Genomic DNA, 16592 nt, shown 5'->3' on the forward strand with positions numbered 1-16592 from the left:
CCAACATGTACTACATTGCACTTGGTTTCCAGCAGTAGCTTTGTTTTTTACTTTGTTGCTCTGTGCTGGCTTTCCAGCTCTTTGATTTCAAGTTCCCATTTCTAATTGTTGTTGCTTTAAATGCCTTTTCTGCACTTTGATCTTCTTCCTGTTTCTCCTTTCATCTCTTCTGTTTTATGCACAGGTTCATACAGTTTGCCTTAGGGTTACCATAAGTCGGAAATGACCTGAAAGCAGACATCAACAGCAACAACAACAGTGTAAATCTCAGTTACTTACATGGTGAGCTGCTCCACGCTTTCGCTGAATGCTAACATTGTGAAACAAACTGTTATCTGCCCATGTGGCTGTTCATTGTCCAGTTATGCAATGGGGAATGCACAGTGGTCACTTCTGCAATCTTAGGGACTAAAGGGCAATTGAAGGCACTAACAAATAGTTGTGCATCATCCAGGAATGTGGAACTGTGAGGCTAGAATCTTGTTGGTTAGATCCAGCTAGAAGACCGTATCTCCCTGTATGAGCCTTTGTGAGCTCTGAGATCATTAGGAGAGGCCTTCTTCTCAGTCCCATCACCATCACAAGCATAGTTGAGAATCCCATTACCTACAATGGTGTAATAAAATGGTGTCTCTTATATAAAATGGCAAAATCAAGGTTTGTGTTTTGGAGACACACACACACACACCTCCATTTCTGAACTTTGATATTTGTGGATTTGATTATTCACGGATTTGATTAATATGTTCTCTGTAGGAATAGCTAGGTCATCCAGTGCAACTCTATGGTCAACTTTAACTAAAAGTTGCACTAAAAGACCTAGAAATTACTAGAGAGAATACTCCACTAGGCATTTGTAGCTCCTCCAGTACAGTTCTATGGTCAGTGTCTGTCAGACATTAACCACAGACTTGCACTGGAGGACGTAGAGATTCCTAGAGAGGTGTCCTCTCAGGTAAAAACATGGTGTTTTTGTTATTTGGTTACACCCCGTTTGGACTACTGTAATGGGCTCTACATGGGGCTGCCTTTGAAAAGTGTTCGGAAAATTCAGCTGGTTCAAAGAGCTGCTGCCAGAATATTAACAGGGGCAGATCACAGAAACCATACAATGCCCCTGTTGAAACAGCTTCATTGGCTGCCAGTTTGTTTCCAGGCACAATTCAAGGTCCTCATTTTTACCTACAAAGCCCTACATGGTTCAGGTCCACACTATTTGGCAAACAGTTTCTCCTGGTATGAACCGGCCCAGACTCTGAGATCCTCTGGAGAAGCCCTTCTCTCTGTCCCAACACCTTCACAAACACAGTTGGTGGGGATGCAAGAGAGAGCCTTCATGGTGGCTGCCCCTAGACTCTGAAGCTCCCTGCCCAGGGAGATCAGAATGGCTCCCTCCTTGATGGCCTTCCGCCGGCAGGTGAAGACCTACCTGTTCACACAGGCATTTAGGGAATTACTATAAGGACAGGCTGGGAAGTTCAATGTTGGACCTGTTTAAAAACTCTTTTCAATGTACTTTTTATATTATTGTACTATTTTTTTAATACTGTGAAGCTGCTCTGAGTCCCAGTCCTGGGAAAAGAGCGGGATACAAACAAACAAACAAACAAATATTTGTGTTTTTTCATATTTATGGGGGTCTTGTGCCCCTAACCCTTGCAAATATGAAGGGACATGTAAGTGTGTGCATGCGTGTTTTTGTGTATATATTAATGCTGTGGATGGTTGAATCTGTGGATGCAGAATCCATGGATACATAGAGGTGATTGTATGTAAGTATATATGCATAACAAGTACATATAGGTATATATTGTATATCTGTTGTTTTTGTCTGCCTTCAAGTTATTTCTAACTTATGGAAATGATAAGGCAATGCTATCATGGAGTTTTCTTGAGATGATTTGTCCAGAGGGGATTTGGTACTTCCTTCTTCTGAGACTGTGACTTTCCCAAGGTCACCCAATGGGTTTCCATAGCTGAGGTCTTCCGTCCAACATTCAGACCTCTAAATCACATTGTTCCTAACTCTGTGTACACACAGTATGATGTAGTGGTATGAATGTTGGACTAGGGCTCTTGCAACAAATGTGTGCTTGCCTCTTTATAATAATATGTAGTACAGCCCTCACATTCCTGCTGTCTTTCCTTCCCCTGCTGCTGCTTTGGTGCCTTCTGCAATGCTGTTCTTACTCCAAAGTTTTCTGCAGGATAATTAGTGCTCATTAACTACAACTCATCCCTAGTTCTGTCTGGCAAGCAAATATCTTGCCAGTCTTGGAGGTGAAAAACATTCAAAGCATTTTCAACTTGAAATGAGTAAAAAGCCTGTCCACCAGTACCAGGCCAGGCATGGAATGCAGATGACCAAGCAGTCTACTTTTTCGTAAGCAGAACTGGCACTGTGGGATAAACTAAATCCTGAGTGAAGCTGCCTGGTGACAATTCTCTTCAGACCACAGAAAATATGTACATTGATGCATAGAAGAATCATAGACTTGAAAAGGACCAGAAGGGCCATCAACTTCAACCCCCTGCCATGCAGGAAGATACAAACATAGCACTCCTGATAGATGGCCATCCATTATCATTATAAATTCTTCCTAATTTTCAGGTGGAATCTTTGCCCCTGTACTTTGAATCCATTACACCATGTCCTAGTCTCCAGAGTAGCAGAAAACAAGCTTGCTGCATCCTCAATTTGTTGTTGCTGCTGTTGTTGTGTGCCTTCAAGTCTTATGGCAAACCGAAGGTGAACATATCACATGGTTGCCAGTGGGTTTCCATGACCGAGTAGGAAATCAAACCCTGAACTTGAGAATCCTAGTCCTATGCTCAAAACACTACTCAACACTGGCTCTCCCTTCAAAAATTTAAATATGCCTTACCTTATCACCCCTTAACCTTCTCTTCTCCAAGCTAATTGTACCCTAAGCCACTCCCCATAGGTCATGGTTTCTAGGACTTTTACCATTTTGCTCACCTTCCTTTGGACATGCTCCAGCTTGTCAACATCCTTTCTGAATTGTGATGCCCAGAACTGGATGCAGTATTCCAGATGAGGCCTAACCAAAGCAAAATAGAATGGCACTATTATTTCCCTCAATCTAGACACTATACTCCAGTGGTTCTCAAACTGGGGTGGGGGTGGGGGGGACCCCTGGAGGTGGGCTCAAGAGTATCTCAAGGGACAGGGGAAGACTTTGAGGCCGTGATCTCTCCTCACCCTTCTCATCTTCCTGAATTTTTTTATGTGTAAAATGTATACATGTGTTGAGTTAAATACTGAATTTACTTAAATAAAACTGTTCTAATTTGAATGGTGTTATTTCCTTATAAAATGTTAAAATAAGAAACTACATGAATGTGTGAATGAAAATACACACACTAAATAAACAAAATATTTTTATTCATTATACTATGTCAAGGAGGGAGGAGGTGTGTGTCATCCAAATATAGATGTAAAGGGGGATCCCAAGGGTAAAACGCTGGAGTACCACTATAAACAAGAAACTACAGTTCCTAGAATTCCATAGCATTGAAGCTTGGCAGTTAAAAGTGGTGTCAAACTGAATTATTTCTGCAGTGCAGATGCAGTCCAAGTAACATTTCTGTGCTTTGAATATTTTTAACTGAAAGGAGGAATTCTTTCTCTCTCTCTCTCTCTCTCTCTCAAATGTGAACTGAGAAAATGAATGTAGGACAAAAGAGAGCCTTTGGGACTGTGCAAGAGGGAAAGCATGCTGAAGCAGTGACCCTTGGTGAAAGAACAAGAGGGGTCTTACACTATAAGTGTACAAGAATGTCCATATTTTTGTCCGTAGAGGGTATGTCATTGGTCGCTTCAGTAATCTGACTGAACTCCTTTTGAAATGTTATTATATGGGTCTTTGAGCCAGACATTGCTCAGTGGTGCACACTGCGATGGGTGACTTTAAAACACTAGCACATTGGCTTGGTGCTTGGTTGGTTTCCTTTGTCCATGGCTACACTTTAGGTAGATTCTGGCATTCATTGTCAAAAGATTGTCCTGTAGCACTTTGAAGATGAACCCACTTTTAATGGTAGAAACTCCCCCCTGGCATCTTTTTCTTTCATACACATACACGCACAATACATTCCAGCTGCCCCACTTGGGTAGTGACAGTCCCCATAAATCCTCTGTTGTCCCATTTTTCAGATGCTTTCAAAATGCCCTAGTTTTCCTGTCTTCTTCCCACTTTTCCCTTTCATCCTCAGCTTATTTCAGTTGATGCAAACTGAGTTCCAAATGCAAAAGCAGGTTGTGTTGAATTAACTCACCAGGGGGAAGGGTAGAAGAGAGGCTGAAAACTTGCCCTTCTCAGTGGTTCAGGCAAAAGCAAACTGCTGCAGCATCTCCTATCTTATGTCTTCATTCACATTAATAGCTTTTACCATCTTGAGCACATTTTGATGTTGCTTGACCACATGTGTCCCAGTTTTCATCTGTGAAATATTTGAGAATACCTTCCTCTCTCTCTCTCTCTCTCTCTCTCTCTCTCTCACACACACACACACACACACAGAGCGGTATATAAATGAAGCTTGTTTGTTTGTGTTGTACTTTTCTCTCACTGTGATGTTTTAAATATTTTAAAACTGTATTAAATCAGGATGACCAACTTAATTGTTTGTGGACAACTTTTAAACCAATCTTTTTAGCTTATTTTGTTTTAATTTGCACTGCATGTTGCTTCATGTCCCATACTGGGAGAAAGACAGGGTATAAATTAACATATTTATTATGTTATATTTATTATAATTAATTAGATGATTAATTATAATAAAGTAATTAGGTCCCATTCAAATCTTCTCTCTATTTGACAGTAAATACTTCCATCCCTTTTCCTCATGTACCCCAATGTCCTTGACTCATTTCCTCTCCAGGCCATGACTATGAGCACATTGGGATTGGGTTGTTGCTGTCACACACACCCCACCGCCCCACAGGGTCTGGTCCCACATGCGGAGCATTGATTTGATTGGACATGAGCTCCAAGCTCATTACCAGCTTGTCAATATCAGCAATGACAAACTCTGCAATATCAGCAATGACAAACTCTGGCAAAGGGTGGGGGTAGTTTTTTGTTTTGGACTCTTCTCATGCCACTGGGACTGGCTAGTATGTCTTTTCTCTGGCAGATGCTCTCTCCAGCTGGCCTGGCTACCACAAAAAGAGCTCATGCAAGGACTCAATAGGAGGTAGGTACCTCTTTGGGTTTCTAAGCATGAATTTTTAGGGAATCTCACAATATGGTGATCAAGAGGTGAGTATGTTCTTAGTCACAGATGGAGCGACTATGAAAATTGTAGAGGGTTTCTTGAAACTTTAATGGTTATGTGGAAGAGGGAATTTCAGCAGGTGTTGCTTGTTACCTGGTTGCATGACAAGCAACATCTGCTGAAATTCCTCTTAGGAATTGGAAGGTGCCACAAAGACCACCTATTCCAACACTTTGCCATGCAGAAATACACAACTATAGCACCCCAGAAAGATGACCATCCAACCTCTGTTTAAAGACCTCCAAAGAAAGAGATTCCATCACTCTCTGAGGCAGTCTGTTCCTATATCAAACAGTTTTTACAGTAAAGAAATTGTTCTTAATCTTTAGATCGAATCTGTTTTCTTGTAATTTGAATGCCCTGGTTCTTGTTGTAGCCTCTTCTAAACAACCATTAAAATTATAGGAGCCCTCTTCAGTTTTCAGTCTGGCCATCCTAGTCCCAGAGTTTGAGAAGAATTTATACTGGGGCTCTGCTGGCTGACGATTCAGGAAATTGTAGCACAGAAAAGGAAATATCCCAGACTCTGAGTAGACAATACCTTCCTTGGTGCTTTTCTGCAGGGATCTCTTTTATTTTGATCTCACAGCTATAATATATCAGAACCGTGGACATATGTTTGCCTTTTATTCTTTTCCTCATTGGTTTTTAGTATCAGGCACTGGAATTCTATATCACCTTTTATCTACCATAATGTTATGTATACTTAGCTAAGTAGCAGAGGTGCTAGGAAATGCTGTTAGTGAATTGTAAAGATGCATATTGGGACAATGGCAAGAGTGCCCGATGTGCATTGAGCAAGTCACCTTCCTGGCTCTGCTACTTGGTTACATAAGCTGTCTACTGGATATGGACATTATGAAATGGCTCAGATCTATTTCTCCCATAAGTTAAGTCCACTTACTCCCATACAGGATTCCAGCCATTGTTAGGAGATTATTGCACCAGCTGTTTTCTCCCAATTTGGATACAGGCTGAAACTGGGCTGAGACTGTGTGTTATTGCATAGCTCCATGCCCAGATCAGAGGCATCCTGGACCCAATTGGGACTGCTCCCATTCTTAGCAAAATATGGTACTTTTCAATTCATTGCAAAGTATGTGAGAAGTCCTGATCAGGTATGGGATGCCTCTGATCTGGGCATGGAGCTGTGCAGTACCATCTGTTTATACACAGTCTCAGCCCATGGCCAGATCGGAGGGAAAAGCCATGCAATAATCTCCTTAGTATCAGGAGATTAGCACTGTGGCCTGTGGCTGTTGGCATAATTCTCCTTCTCCCACTGTTCCTGCACTGTGCATTTGTAGTTGAATAGGAGGCAGGGAGAAATTCACCAGTAGAATGAAATGAGGTGACCTTCTCAAAAGCCAAGCCTGAGGAAGTTGATTTTTAAAGTTCCAACTCCCAGTTGGAGCTGGAGCTCAAAATCTTTGCTCAATCAAGAGTTTCTTAAAAGTTCTTCGAGAAAAAAAGAAAAAGAAAAAACATTGCCCACCTTTCAGCATGAAATTCTCATGACTCTGGTTTTATTGTGATATGCATTTGCTCCTAACTCTTTTCCTAAGCAGTGTAATGCAAACAATATTCTCAAAACAGCCATGTGATGACCAAAAGGCTGAAAGAACAACTGGTCCCACATCACCCTGTGAGCACCATAGAAAAGTGGGGGATTTGAATTTTCAATTTGATGGTCCGTGTCTAACAATCTTTCTGTTCCATAAGACTGATGGGTCTTTGTTTTTTGCATGGGTTCAGAAGAGCAAGCAGGGATTCTCCTTCTTTGTTTAAAGCTAGGTGCCAGAGCATAAATTTAACCTTGCCAGCCCTCTCCATGACCCTATGTGAGAATTGCAGATGTCTTTGTTGTTTTGTGCCTTCAAATTGTTTCTGCCTTATGCCAGTTTAAGGTGAACCTATCATGGGTTTTTCTTCAAAACATTTATTCAGAGGTGGTTCTGCCATTGTCTTTTGGTACTGAGGGAGTGTGACCTGCCCAAGATCACCCAGTGGGTTTTCATGGCACAGCAGAGATCTGAACCCTGGTTTCTCAGAGTCCTTGTCCAGCACTCAAACCACTACATCATGCCAGCTCTGAGTCTTTTATGTAAGGTGTAAATGTTGAGCTTAGTTGGAAAATAAGCTTCAGCTGAACTTGGGAAGGTGAGGGAGAACAGACTGACATCCAGCCAAGCTCCACACAGTTTTTAAAAATAAATTTAATTGTATTTATTGAATTTATATCCCACTTTTCTCCCAATATGGGATTCAATGCAGTTTCAAATTTTATGTTAATGGCAGATATAATGATTGGCATAAGAGATCACATAAAAATATCAGAAGAGCCCTGCTGGATAAGACCAAAGGCCTTCAAGCACCTACTTTCTGTTCCCACAGTGGTCAGTCAGATGCTCCTGGAGGACCAGCCCTATTATTAAGCAGAATGAGGAACATACCTCATGTTGTAGATCTCTGGTAGAATATACAAGCTTTGCTTGTGGAAGGTTCTAGATTCACTCTTTTGACATCAACATGTAGGGCTGTGAAAAACACCTGTCTCACAGCCTGGAGTGTCATAGAATCATAGAGTTGGAAGAGACCACAAGAGCCATCCAGTCCAACCCCATGGCATGCAAGAAGACACACTCCCAATTGATGGGTATCCAGCCTCTGTTTAGAAACCTCTAAAGGAGATTCCACCACCCTCCAAGGCAGCATGTTCCACTGTTCAATAGCTCTTACCATCAGAAAGTTATTCTTAAGGTTTAAGTGGAATCTCTGAAGTTTGATTTCATTGCTACATGTCCTAGTCTCTGGAGCAGCAAAAAACAAGCTCGCTGCATCTTCATTGGGACACCCTTTCAAATACTTAAACACAGCTATGTCATCTCTTAACCTTTTCTTCTCCAGGCTAAGCATACCCAGCTCCCTAAGCTGCTCCTCATAGGGCATGGTTTCAGATCTTCCCCCATTTTGGTCACCCTCCTGTGGACTTTCTCCATCTTGTCAACATCTTATTGCCAGTGTAGACCAGTGCCACTCAAATAGGTGGTTTGCAGACTGGTGCCAGTCAGTGAGCAATTGACTGCTGGTTTGCAGGGAGTTTTCAGGAATGAATGAGACAATTGTAGCCAATGAGAACAAATATGGTGCCAGTACCTGGCACACTGGAGGAAAACCCTTCTAGGCCACCCCATCAGATAGCTTAAGAAGCACTGGTGTAGATAATATTAAGTCAGGCCTCATTATGAAACAGTATTTTGTGTTCTCACTTCTAACACAGGTAGCAAGGAGCCTGATTAAATGTGGTTCCTCATGGAAGGGAAAGTGTGTGAACTCATCATGATTTCCAATTTTGCCATCATGTTTGATATATGCTTGGCCAGCCCCACCATTAGGCAGAATGATAAGGTTGCCGGATAGAAAACTTGTGATAGCTCCTGTATGTTTAATGAGTGTGTAGAAGAGGGAATTTCAGCAGATGCCACTTGTCATGCGAACCAGTAACAAGCAACAGATGCTGAAATCTCCTGTTCTGCACGATCTTTAAAGTTACAGAAGCTGTATCCAGCTTTCACTCTGGCAACCCTAGCAGTGAGGTGGTTACTTTAGACAACAGATTCTGGAAAGTGGGGAAGGGTGGCAAATTACTTTGGCACTATGTCACTTTTGATGCCAGGGCTGGGAAGAGGTGTTTGTTGGCTCATCTAGATTTTGTTCTGCATCTTTACTTGGGTGGGTAGGGAAAATTGTTTCCTACGCCATTTTAGGCTCCAAATGTCTTGGGCTACAAGGCTAAAAAATCTGCTCAAGATTTCTCATCACCTATGATACATTGCCATTCTCTTCCAAAACACAGAAAGAGCTTAAAAATGACTTAGTTCAGTTAATGTTTCAAGGCCTGGGAGTTTGTTTGGTTCTGTTATAGTTACACTTTTGAAAAAGCGAACTTTCTTGTTAATAAAAAGATCCTGATATTTAAAAAGTAACTAAAAGTAAATATTTGGTTACTTTCTGAACCCCTTTAGAAATTGCTACAAACTGCCAGCCTGTGGTGGAAAAAATACGTATGCCATGAGCCCCACACACACTGTAACTATAGAGACAACTAGTCAGTCAGTCAACCTTTTATTGTATTTGCCTAAAAGCCATTGCAAGCCACATATGAAAATATACAGTGTATTTTACAATAACAAAATGCATGCAAAAGTCAGTTTAGCAAGTCACCTTCACAATGCACCACAACAGAATTCAGAGTGATTGTGCAAACATTTTTGTAACCTTAGCAAACAAAGCTGCATCATGTGTGACATAACAGGTCACAATCTGACAGTAAACTGTGTATCTTCACATAAAAACTCTCACCCCATAAGGATTACACAGATAACTAAAACTGCAAGAGGAGTGCTGTTACATATCAGTACCTTTCAAGCATCAAGCAATGGTGTAATTGTAAGAAGGAATTAATTACTGGTAAGTTTTTAGCTCTGTTTTCTTCATATCTATGCACGCCTAGTCTTTGGAAGAAAGAGATCCCTTTAGTTCTGTAGATGAGAGATGAGATATATTTTAGATGGTCTTGTCAATAGGGCATGACATTTTTCTAGAACACACCATTTGCTGATACTCACATTGCCTGACACTTTAATTAACTTCTATTACTGGTTATTTATCCCATCTAGCTTGATTTGATTGCAGTACCCAAATTGTCAGTGAAAGCCTAGCTTTTCAATAACTATTTTTTTCCAATAAAAAAGTGGCAGATTTATTTTCATAAAGAAGAGAAAGAAAAGCAAAGACCTATGTCAGAAAATAATAGCATAGGGACTGAAATATGAAAATCCCACTGGGGACCAAGTGAACATAGGAATGGTAATGGAGGCGGGTTATAGACCGCCCATTTGGGGCGGTCTGGACCCGCCCCTTTCCCCGGAGTATCGGGGCCTCAGTGGCCAGAACGGCAGCCGCTGAGGCCCCGATCCGCCGCTTTTCAGGCTGCGGGGAAGCAGCAAAACGCTGCTTCCCCTCAGCCTGAAAAGGGGTGTCCCTGGGGCTTCAAGCCCCAAGGACACCCCACGGCGGCGGGGAGAAGAGAAAGGGGCCACTTGGCCCCTTTCTCTTTTAGTCCGCTGGGCGCAGCCGTCTGAAGGCTGCGCCCAGCGGACTAAACCAGGAAGGAGCTCCGAAACGGAGCTCCTTCCTGCTCCATGTTCAGGGCGCACTAAGCGCCCTGGCGCGGAGCAAGGACGTCACGTCCACGCCACCCCATCTAGAGGCGGCGCGGCCGTGACGTCCTCACGGCGGCGGCCTTATGGAAGGGCCGCCGCCGTTTAGTGCGTGACGAGCACGCACTAGGGATAGGGTGGTGCGGAAGCACCACCCTTTTGTAACCCTAGTGCGTGCTCGTCACACACTAAAGTGCCGGTCTGTAACCGGGCATAATTAGCTATGCCTGGAGACATAACAAATGAGAAGAACAAAGGTCCACTGAAAGATTTTATCTGCTTGAACATTTTTTTTTTACTCTTAAGTGAAAGCCAGTTGTTAGGTTACTGGTTATGTGCTTTGAAAAGTTACCTTAAGTCCCTTGCTGACCATTTGTCAGGGTTGCAAGTGCAAAGAACTGGGACATGTCTTATTGGACTCCATTTAGTGTTGAGACTATCAGTACATGGGTATTGCCAATTTTCCTGACATCAGTCTTGTGGAAACAGATGTGCTTGTTGTAGAAGAATACTTACCCTCATTGGAATAGAGGGCAAGGAGTTATAGGATGGTGAGTATGTGTTTTCCTAACTGGTGCCATCACACACTCATTTTCAAATGTGCATTTCCCTACAACCAAGCAAGCCCATTACATTAAATAATGAAAGATATCTACTGATCAATGTATTTATTATGTAACTATGTGTTCTTCTTCATTCTGTTTGGAGGATTGCCCAATCCAAAGCTACATCTATACTGCAGAATTGATGCAGTTTGACACCACCTTAATTGCAATGGCTTGGTGCTATTGAATCCTGGAATTTGTAGTACTGTAAGATACTTAGCTTTCTCTGTCAGAGAGCTGTGGTGTTACAACAAACTAGAAAACCCAAGATTCCATAGGAAGAGGCCACTGTAGTTAAAGTGATGTCATGCTGCATTAATTCTGTAGTGCAGATACAGCATAAATTGGATTTAAAGTGAAACAACACTGAGAAGAAAGAACAAAGATTGATTCCTCAGCAGTTAGTAGGACATTGAGCAAGTATCCAAATCACTTAGCCACAAACTTCCCCATCATAAGGAGATGAGCTATATTTCTGTAGAAATCAGGAGTGCAGAACCTGTGATCCTTTAGACATTGGTCGACTCCAAAGACCCATCAACTTCAGCCATATAATCAGTTGCCAGATGTAGATATTCGTTATTACCGGCTAAGATTATGGTAGTGTTTTCTAAATATACATCTATACAGTTGTCATAGTTACTCCTTAATCTATAGAGTCTGCAATAACTTTTGTGAGTTGTTACAGGTTGTTGGATGATCACACCTGAAACTGAAGGGACACATGTCAGCACTAGTCCCTAAAATAAAATCTGGGGAATCTGTGGTCTTTCTGATGCTGTTGGACTCAAATTTCCAACCACTGTAGACAACCTGGTCAAATCTGTGTGTTCATGAGAGTAGCACTTTATCAACATCCGAAGAGCCACAAATCTTCCTGACTTTTTTATGATTCTTATGTCCCTTCTAAGTAGAAATAGTCCATCTTCTAGATTTACATTCACCATATTTTCAATCCAAGGCAACAAACATGTAGCAGCCTCTACAGAGATGATATTAAAGCTCTCAAAATGGCTACAGGGTTCTTATAAATTGAACAGAACCATCTGTGATGCTCCCACTAATTTCTGTGAGAAGAAATTTCTGGCAATAGTGTGCCCCATTAAATAGTGAGGTAAAGTAGAATGTGGATTTTTCTGCCTCTGGTTCCAAAAAATGTCTCTTTGGGGGCTAACCACACTAAATTTATTTCGTGGAGTCTTAAAGACAAACTATTCTACAGAACAAAGCATAATAGGTAACATTGCTCAGTCAACCTTTCAGAAAGTGTACTGCCTATGAGAAGGAAAGTAGATTCAGCTGTCAGCTTTTGTTTTGAGAGCATGTCTAGGTAAATTTGCCTGTGTAGCAACAACAACAAAAAAATGCCAAACAGGATACAGCGGATGTGTCATCCCATCTGGAAATAGATAGGAGAGATACTGTGGAGTGAAAGCGATAAGGAGACAAAGCAAGACACCTTTAACAGGGAAAGCAAAGGAGATGGCAGGAGCAATCCAAAAATCACCAAATGAAGTTCAGATCCAAGGCCTATGATAGCCATAGCCCTTTCACATCCTCAGCCTTTCCATAACTGGATCTTGTTGTTAGCATCCCAGGAACTCCCAATGTGCCATGCAGGGTGCCACATATCATTTTGAAGGAGGGCTCTAGCTTCTTTCTCATAGAGCCTCTCTGTGATTTTTGGATTGAGGCCTTCCCTTAGAAGATATACCCTAGTTGGCAAAATATAACGTCCCTTGGGCACAGGCTTTCCTCCCACTCAGCAAGAGCCACTTAAGGTAGATGTGACCCAGTTAGAGAATGGAAGCCTGAGGCACACAGCTGAGATGGAGCTGGCAGAGAGAAACTGATTTGCAAGGAAAGCTTTTACGTTAGGAAATTCAGAGCCTAGAAGCCCAGGAAGAGACATGTCCCACAGGGCTGGGAGTCAGAGGATAAGCATGACGTCCTAGAATTCTACAGAAAGCTTAGTGCCCAAACAAGAACAGCAGTTCATGAAAAGAGAACAGTCATGAGAGCATATTACCCCATGTTCTCCTGGATTAATTGATCTGGCATGAATAGATCTGTGTTCAACTCATGCATGCTGAGTCCCTTGTAAGTAGTGTGGTCCATCCAGGCTCTCCTCTCCTTGTCTTGCTTTGGCCCAGAACAGGGCTCCAGATGTTGTCAGACTGCAACTACTATCAGCAACAGAGCAAATGATGGTGAATGCTGGGAGTTGTGGTCCAAGAACATCTGGAGGATTGCATGATTCCCACACCTGAGCCAGAAGAAGCTGTGTGCCATTAAGAGTCCTGCAGTATTGGCCCTACCATTTGGCAGAGTGAGGCAGCTATGTCATGGCAGGAGCATTTGAATGCCATGAATGGGCACCAAATATCAGTTATTTTGCTATTATGGTATTTTCTTTCCTGTTAAGGATGGGAAGAGGTGCTTATTGGATTTTTAGCCTCATGCATCAAATAAAGTTGCCAGTTCAGGATTGTCCCAGGCCCTGAGGTTTCTTGACCAAAACTTGTTACCTTGAGATGGCTGCTAGTGATGAAGGGTTTTACATTACATACCAGCCACAGTTGCTGAAAGTTTGTCATGCAAACATACACAAAAAGAACATACTTTCCTCTCTGAAAATTAAGGCAGAAATCATAGCTAATGGAACCATTTCCAGATCAAGGAGAAAAGAGGGTATTGTTACTCCTCACTTGCTTACGGTCTTGTGATAAAGAACATTTAATTTTAGTCTACTTGCTTCTAGCCAGAAGTTGGTTGCATAATAGAATGGAAGATGAGCCCAGATGCCATAATGAGTGAGAAGGAAGGAGAAGCTAATGAAATAAATACATAGCCCTCTGGAGAATCTTTGCAAGTTGCAATGACAAATCAATGAAGCCTTGGAAACTGTAGCAGGTGGGTGCTCTATTGGCTGATCTGGAGATTTGCACACAGTCCTTTCTTCTGGTTGGAGATGAGCCCACCAAAACTGGAGAATTTGTACTCTCATCTCCTGCCTTGAGGCAACCCACGAAAACTGGAGAATAAGGGTTAGGCCCTGAGATCTGGCAAACCTAGCACCAAATTACATTCGGTAACATGCAGCTTGATTTAGGTATTTTACTGGGTGGTGGCTGTGGAGGAATTTGCTATTTTGTCTCAGCAGCAGGCAGCAAAGTGTGGTCTTGTCAGGAGCTGTGTACAGCAAGCCTTCCATATCCATGGAATCTTTATCCACTAGCACAACTATCCATGGCTTGAAAATATTCCAAACATATATAAATTTTAAAAAAACAACTTGATTTTGCTATTTTATATAAGGGACTACCATTTTACAATGCCATTGTATATAATGGGACCTGAGTATTCATGGACTGGTATCCTGGAATCAAATCTCAGCAGATACCAAGGAGCCACTGTATAACTCTTTGGATAATCATGTTATTTAAGTATTTATGTTAAATAAACATGTTTATTTAAGAACATCTATGTGGAGTCTGAATCAGGAGGCTCGGCTCAAAATCACAGTATGTTCTCTATCTCATTTTGATCAATTTCTGAAAGACAGAATATGTTCTCCAGCCTGGAGGAAAACAGATTCACCTTAACTGAACCTCAGGACTTTTTAACTTAACTGATTTTAAGATATTTATACCCCATCTTTCCATCAATTGATTTGTACAACTGATCCCTTTCCATCATCAATTGATCTACAAAACAGCTCATGTCAAAAATAAAAAAGCATTAAAAGCCAGCATGATACACTGTTACAGCTCAGTGTGAACAACAACAAAACATTAAAACAGAATAAGAAAGGAAAAGAAATATTATCTAAGTCTCTAAAGTTTTAATATATCATCTAAAATCCATCAGTGAGGAAACCCAGTGAATATGATACTGTGAGCAAGATATTTCCCTGGGGTGAAGAATTTTTTCAATACTCACTTTTAAATATACCTTTTCAGAAGCATGGGATATTATGGATGTCATAAATGTATATTTGTAGTAATCAGTCTTCCAATATTAAACTCCCCCACCTGAAATTTAGTACAGACAAGCAAAGTTGTGAGTCAACCTTTGTGTGCAAGATAAAGAGACCTCAACTCACCTTTTGCCTTATGTTATGTCTTGTAATATATAGCTGGAAGCAACACTATGTATTCTGTTTGTTTATTAATTTTTACCACATGCATGCACTTTCCCCCGAGTGCTTTCAATTGTTTATCCACACAACATTGAGAGACTGGCTGGGCACAGAAATGGCGAATGGAATGACAGAATTAAGCAGTTGTCTAATATAGGACATCTGCCTTATACCAGGCAATACTCAAACAGATTATAGCTGTGACAGGTACTTTGAAGCCTTCTATGTGACAGAAAGTTTTCTATCTTGGATTGTTCTCTCACTGACTTTCTGGGGCAAATCTGGATGGGGATTCCCCATCACCAATCTTTACCATCTCACATGTAAGGATGACCACATGTGAACAAATTAAAACAAGGAAAAGCACATGGAGGTGGTGACAGGCCATGGAGTTTATCACACTGGAGCTAATTTCAGCATTAAAGAGAGATTAAAGCACATTTAAAGCATCCCACAAATAAAGCTAAAATGGCAAGTACTTGTGTGAATGATTATCACACGCAGTTGCACAAATAAAGCGATATTGGAAATGCATTGTTGCTGAAATCCTGAAAGTAAAAAGATGTGCATTAATGTTTCTTTGTGACCACTTTAATGGCGAGTTTTGTGTAACGTCGTGTGAAATCATTTTGTGTAATTACGTGATTTTTCTGGGATATTCATGTGCTAAACTCCCGATCTCCTTCATGTGCTAGACTCCTATCAATCAATGCAAAATTAAGCCCAGAAAACTGAGGTATACTGACATACAGAGACTTATGTATAACATATAAACATTTCTAATGGTAAAATATAAATATTTTACTGCTCTCCAAGTATAAGTCTGTGTCACTATTCCATAATAAAACATTAAAGTAAAATAACTTTGGTTGTCATAAAAACTGATATATAATCCAAGATTGAACAAAATGCATATAAGAAAATCTACTCTAGTAAACAGGATCATAACAGTCTGTTTCTGGGCTTAATTTTGTATTGGTTGTTAACCTGTCATCACCTTCTTGTCTTTTTTGTGTTCTTCTTAATTCTCAGAGGTAGGTGCTGGGGTGTTACACCTGATTTGTGAAGCTGCTTAAAGCACCCATGCATTCTTCCAGAGCCTCAAGTGATACATGAAAAATGGTTTCCTTTTTTAAACCACTGTTTTATTTTGTTCCAGTGAACATATGGAGAGTGATCATTAAGCCAGAACCATAACAAAAATAAAACCCATTAAACATTTACTGAAATAACAGCCAAGATGGTGAATATAAATGATATTATATGAAGAGTTATAAAAACTGCCAAAATACAGAATATAAATTGTAACAACAACAACAACAA

General features: G+C 41.1%; 1 protein-coding gene across 2 annotated transcripts in view; it reads left to right on the forward strand.

The window, feature by feature from the left end:
* Positions 1-5113: 5113 nt before the first annotated feature.
* Positions 5114-16592, forward strand: part of LOC149311736 (sodium- and chloride-dependent GABA transporter 1-like) — an 81644-nt gene continuing 70165 nt past the window's right edge. Inside the window, exon 1 of one of the 2 annotated variants that reach the window (XM_089527803.1) lies at positions 5114-5220. The gene's annotated coding sequence lies outside the window, so the exon portion shown is untranslated. The remainder of the gene's footprint in view (positions 5221-16592) is intronic. The other variant, XM_089527804.1, reaches the window with a different exon arrangement.

This window comes from Sceloporus occidentalis, unplaced genomic scaffold (assembly GCF_023333645.1).
Source record: "Sceloporus occidentalis isolate IW3139 unplaced genomic scaffold, rSceOcc1.0.p SCAF_5, whole genome shotgun sequence".
NCBI classification, from domain to species: Eukaryota; Metazoa; Chordata; class Lepidosauria; order Squamata; family Phrynosomatidae; genus Sceloporus; species Sceloporus occidentalis.